At 38.9% G+C, this 6,482-nt stretch overlaps 1 non-coding gene across 1 annotated transcript; it reads left to right on the top strand.

Annotated features, from left to right (window-relative positions):
- The first annotated feature begins 256 nt into the window (after positions 1-256).
- LOC118151931 (small nucleolar RNA SNORA70) lies at positions 257-387 on the top strand. Its single transcript, XR_004740323.1, has one exon. It is a non-coding gene; the product is annotated as a small nucleolar RNA SNORA70 (small nucleolar RNA).
- The last annotated feature ends 6,095 nt before the right edge of the window (positions 388-6,482 follow it).

Genomic DNA, 6,482 nt, shown 5'->3' with positions numbered 1-6,482 from the left:
CATTGGAAAAGACAAAGAAAATGCTTGCCAATCTATTTATCCTCTTCATGATGTATTCATTAGAAAAGTAAAAATGCTGAAAAGTCCAAGTTTGAATTAGAAAAACTCATGAAATTCTGAAGTTAGTTGTTCTGGAAAAGCTACTGGGGGCAAGACAGGTGCTAACATTGAATAAACTGATGGATATGAGCCACAAGTCCAAGAATCTGTTTAAAGGTCAGACTTTTAATAGTGGCAAATTAAAAAGCGTATTTGTCTGCAGCCAATTAAATTGACAAAGCTGTTTTCCTCATGGGAGCTTGGTGTGCAATGACTGCAAACCGCAGGTTCCTTGTTATGTAGCCTGTTTCTTGTATGGGTTGTCTCTAAGGGACCTTGGAGACAGCTCTTTCCAATGTATGTTCATGTCTCTGAACTTATGCTCTCCAGTGTAGGCTATAGACAGGTATGAAAGGTGCCTTTTGAATGCTTCAGGACACCATAGCCTGGGTTCACATTGGCCAAGTCATCAAGTCCATCTGCACCAAGCAGAACAAGGATCATGTGATTGAGGCCCTTCACAGGGCAAAATTCAAGTTCCTGGCTGCCAGAAGATCCACATCTCAAAGAAGTGGGGCTTCATCAAGTTCAATTTGAATGAATCTGGCAACATGGTGGCTGAGAAGCAGCTTATCCCAGATGACTATGGAGTCAAATATATCCCCAGCTGTGGCCCTCTAAGCAAATGACAAGCCCTGTACTCATAAGGGCTTCCACTGTGTAGCCGTCTCCTAATGCTAACAAGTAAGTCCTACTTTCTATCGGAAAAAAAAAAAAAAAAGAATCCTATTTGTGTGGAAAAAAAAATCCAAATTCTTTGATAAGGTTTCTAAGTTCACAGATTTCTGGGTCAATGAATTTGACACCCAGATCCTTAGGCAAGAATGCAACATTTTCCTTTGTCACTCCTCGATCTACTTTTCTCTAGACACCCAAACCCCTAACCAAGAGTTTTTTATGGTGGCAGTGTCATTCCACCATAGAATTCTCAGGTCTCTAATCCAGTGCCTGACAGGAAATGCATACTTGATATTTGTTGGCATTACATTCTGCGATGCCCTCCCCAGACTCCATGTTCTAAAATGACCTCTCATTTTTTATTGCTCTTCCTTCGTTTTCTGCCCTGCAATCTCACCATAAACATAAAACTGAGCTATTGCTAACTAATATCCTCCCATAAGAGAGGGCCAAGAAAGTTGATTATTCATTTAAGTTAACTCTTACTAAAATATGAATGGCTGGAAAATATATTAGCTTATATTTTGAAAGTAGAAAGAAATTCAAATTACTTCATTCAGCAGGGTAGGAATTACATGTTTTGTTCATTCTCAGGTCTCTAATCCAGTGCCTGATAGGAAATGAATATTCAGTATTTATTGGCTGACTGGGAGAATATCTGGAGATGGTAGCTTTGAGTAGGGAAGGTATCTTGGTAGTCAAGTTTTTCTTTCTCTGCCTATGTTCTTACTTATTTTGGCAGACATACAAATAAGGCCAATAGTTTTGTATTATTGATTGTTTTTCACTACTTCTAACTAAAGATTTCCCTTATCTATGTTGTTGCATAATTATAAATATATGTTAGGATTTCGTTTTTTTCAGGAATGAATGTTTTGACTTAGAAATTTCTCTTCCTGCAAAAGATATTTTAAAATTTTTCTTCTAGAACTGTTTGGACATACCCTAATAAAAGAATAAGCTCATGAGTGGGGAATTCCAATGCGATTCTTTATAGCATTTAACACATGGCAAGTGATCAATAAACACGGACTGAAAAGAATTTTTTTTTTTTGAGACAGAGTCTCACTCTGTTGCCCAGGCTGGAGGGCAGTGGTGTGATCTTGGCTCACTGCAAAGTCCACCTCCCAGATTCAAGCAATTCTCCTGTCTCAGCCTCCCAAGTAGTTGACTTACCGGCACCTGCCACCATGCTCAGCTAATTTTTGTATTGTTAGTAGAGATGGGATTTCACCATGTTGGCTGGGCTAGTCTAGAACTCTTGACCTCAGGTAATCTGCCTGCCTCAGCTTCCCAAAGTGCTGAGATTGTAGGCATGAGCCACCACATCTGGCTGAAATGAATTTGAAAGGCAGTGTGATAAGGTACAGAACCTAGAATAAAACTCCAGGTTTCCAGTCCAGACTGAGCCAATTGTGTGATCAAGGACAAGTCATTTAACTACTTTGGTGAGTGGTTTTTCTCTCATTATTTCCACATCCTGCTTCAAGCCTACTAACCTGTGAGGCTTCAAATCCTCAATTAAAGTTGTACTAAATTGTTTTTGAAGAAGATAAAAATGTCAACAATGGTACAAATTATACAGGTTATAACTATTGCAGAAGGAGTTTTAAGATGCAATATATAAAATATCAGCTACGTGGTTGCAATGAGCAATGATAGAATTTAATTTTATTATATTTTCAGATGAGCTCATCTATGTTGTAGGTAAAAGTTAAACACAGAAAATAACATGGCCTCATGCTTAAGGGGAAATGTGTAATAGCATCCACAGGGGAAATGGAACAAACGAGACATGGCTGTAGCAGTGACCTTGCTTGCCAGGCCTTTTCTGCCCATGTTCTCCTTCCTTTGGTCGTCGTCTTCTTCTGGGGGTATACTTTCACTGGCAAGGAGCATAAAAAGCTATTGCAAAAAGAAACTGGTAAAGTAATAAAATACTGATCCAGTGGGCAAGGGAATGAATTCTATAACTACAGAATGGTGTGTGGGAAAATATGTACAGACAGGAGATGAATAAAAAGAGGCACTGTGCATGTTACAAACTTGAACAGGAATTTTTAAAAACCTTATCATCTCACTTTTCCCTGCCTTATTTTTCTGGATAGATTTGACAGCTCAGAATTCCTCAGTGACTCTTTTTAAAATTTTCACGTATTTTTGGTTCATCTTTTTTTCACATCCTTTTGCAGTTTTTAAGCTCTCATCCTAACCTTAAAAAAAAAAAAAGAAAAGAAAACCAAAGGAGGATCACAGGGCTGGGGCTTGCACGTAGCTCTCTGTGTCAGAGGAGCTGCAACTTTTCTGCACTTGTGTCTCTTTGTCTGTGTAGTGGGCACAACAATACCTGTCCCAACTATGAAATGAGACGTGACTAGCAAGTGGGAGGACATGTGCAAAAATTAACATCTTCAGTGGCATCATCACTATCTCCCCTCTCAAATCTCTCCTCAACTAGTTACAAGACTAGTTGCATTCCTTCAAGACCCATGTCTTCTCATGCTTTTCCAGGGCTGCATCCTCTTACTTGCCCGCCCTCTAAATATTATTTTGTCCATGCTGCCATCCCACTTTATTTTTTCTGTTTCTCTCCTGCTTTTAGTTTAAATGAACTAAGAGCTTATCAGTATCTACAGCCTCTGTATTAGTAATTTTTTAAAGCCACATATACCTCCATTCCTGTGTGAAATTAAAATGCCTATTCTAATTCTTTCTTACTTTTTTTGTTTGTTTTGTTTTTGAGACAGAGTCTCCTTCTGTTGCCAGGCATCAGGCTGGAGTGCAGTGGCGGGATCTCAGCTCACTGCAACCTCCCCCTTCTGGGTTCAAGCAATTCTCCTGCTTCAGCCTCCTGAGTAGCTGAGACTACAGGTGCACACCACCACACCCAGCTAACTTTTGTATTTTTAGTAGAGACGGGGTTTCACCATGTTGACCAGGATGATCTTAATCTCTTTTTTTTTTTTTTTTTTTTTTTTGAGACGGAGTTTCGCTCTTGTTACCCAGACTGGAGTGCAAGGCTCACCGCAACCTCCGCCTCCTGGGTTCAAATAATTCTCCTGCCTAAGCCTCCTGAGTAGCTGGAACTACAGGCATGCGCCACCATGCGCAGCTAATTTTTTTGGTGTGTTTTTAGTAGAAGCGGGGTTTCACTATGTTGACCAGGATGGTCTTGATCTCTTGACCTTGTAATCTGCCCGCCTCGGCCCAAAGTGCTGGGATTACAGGCGTGAGCCACCGTACCAGGCTAATTCTTTCTTAAATTGGAACCATTTAAAATTTTCTTTAAAACCCATTAATCATATTTACATATTTTTAAAATTAAGCTTTCTTATTAATCATATTTACAAATAGGAAAGCTTAATTTTAATATTCTTACATATTCACTATAGTTACTGATTTCCTCTTTGTTCTAACTGCCCTCTTTTGAAATTGCCCCTAAAAGAACACTGTCCGTGTTTACAGAAACAGAGTAGGATAAGGAGAACAAATTCCCCAAACTCCTAAGCATTTCTGTAGGAAACATACTTCCTTCACACTGTCCACACCAACTCAGTATCATGAAAACGTTTTTTTACTTTCATCTCTACAATGTGAAGAAAAAGTAAAAACCAAAAGTTTGGTTACCACACTACTTCAAGAATATAAATTTTTTGTTAGATAAGGATCCTGAAATACTTCCTACAACATAGTCCCTACTTTTCCTTGTTTAGTCCAGACTATTGTTTTAAAGAAAGCAAATTAAACAAAGCAAATGGTGACACTGGACTGGAGTTCTCTGATGCAAAATTCTAGATCTCAGGGGATCTTTTAAATATGTCTTACCTAGTTGCTATTTATCATCAAACATACCCAAATGTTTGTAGTGTGTGAATATTTTAAAAAGAACCTAGCATAGTGTCTGAATACAGTTAAGTCAATAGTTTGCAAACATCCCTTTGTTTCTTTATATGTATTTAGCTATTGCTATACCTTTTTCAATGAATGAAGCGGACCTGAGCACACACAATAAAGGAAAGCAAAAATTACCAGGTTTGGACTTCACTTCACAGCTGGAAAGATTCTGTTGAGGCTGCCAGCAGGGAATCTTGCGTATTAATACTCTACCTGGAAGAGCTGACATGTTGAAAATGAGATTAACACCTTCCTGTTTTACATTAACTAAGGCTAAAGTGTCATTTGCCTTATCAGGAAAAAAATTTAATACTGAAATGATAGGGTTGTGAGCAAGGTATAGTTTTGAGAAAATGTTAAAATATGAAGTAGGATTTTTGTAGTGGTGGTGGTGATTCTCTCAAGATAAATACCGTCTACAAATAAAAGCCAAAATTACCAGGATGACTCAAAAGCTGAACATAAACACATGTAGCACAGCAACTCCTTTTCTCCTTTTCAGGCCAATGCTAATTGACACAGTAAATAACTTGTCAGACTGCTTAAGAAATAAAAATAAATAAATACACTATGTTGAAGAATACTGATGCTTACGTATTTGTTGCCAATTCACACTAGCCTAGAAACAGAAGAGCTAATATAAATGATTTATTCATTCAGATATAAGATAGCACTTTTTAATTCTCTCACTTCACAATTCATCTAGTTTTTTATTTACTAAAGATGAGCATTTAGATGAAAAAAATATTAAAAATTCTAATGTGAGGAAGCCTCAAAATCATTGTCATGTATATGTGGAAGTGAGGTGGGAGAAAAGGGCCAGGAGTGGCTTGACACCTCCTTCATGCAGACATGCCCATAACAGGTACCGGTGGCCTTTTCTCAGGCTCAGAAGGCTGAGATACCATCCATATGTACATCATCTTCAGTTGACAGAGTCACTCTGCTATTCCAGGCTCTCTTGCAGGAGTGGCAGAGAAACTAGAAAGGACAAATAAGTTCTTTGTGCTCTAGGCCTCCTGGTCTGGTGTGCAGACAGAGGTCAGCAGTGGCTAGAATACAAAACCAACTCCAGTGGGTGAGAGAGGAAAGACATAAACACCCTCACTAGGAGCCCTGGGGGAGGGAGAGTAACTCTTCTGGGAGGATCGGGGAAAATTTCCTAGAGGAGATGTGGTATAAGTTGGATCCCACATACGGGTAGGGTTTTAACAGGTGGGAAAGAAAAATGGTGGAGAGGGCTTTCTAGATAGAATGGACCAATTTATTATATTTTGACACCACAATCACATAGGGAATTATGGTGAAATAGACACCCAAAATATATCAAAGGAAAATATGTTGTTATGGAGATTATAGTTAGTAATCCACTTTTCTGTTTTTGTTTTTTTTGGTTTTGTTTTTTTAATGAAACAGAGTCTTGCTCTGTTACCAGGCTGGAGTGCAGTGGTGAAATCTCTGCTCACTGTAACCTCTACCTCCTGGTTTCAAGTGATTCTCCTGCCTTGGCCTCCTGAATAGCTGGGACTATAGGCACGCACCACCACACCCAGCTAATTTTTGTATTTTCAGTAGAAACGAGTTTCACCATATTGGCCAGGATGGTCTCGATCCCTTGACCTCATGATCAGCCCACTTTGGCCTCCCAAAGTGCTGGGATTATAGGCGTGAGCCACCTCGCCCGGGCCTGTAATCCACTTTTAAAAAAACTATACATGTATACTGAATATACAAGTGATAAGAAAGAGGAATAAAACCAGCCTTTATTCTGCTTGCTAAATGTCTACTATTCAAGTTTTAAGAATAACACA

This window comes from Callithrix jacchus, chromosome 2 (assembly GCF_049354715.1).
Source record: "Callithrix jacchus isolate 240 chromosome 2, calJac240_pri, whole genome shotgun sequence".
NCBI lineage: Eukaryota > Metazoa > Chordata > Mammalia > Primates > Cebidae > Callithrix > Callithrix jacchus.
Note: the sequence above shows the minus strand (reverse complement) of the source record. Positions and strands in the feature narration are given on the sequence as shown.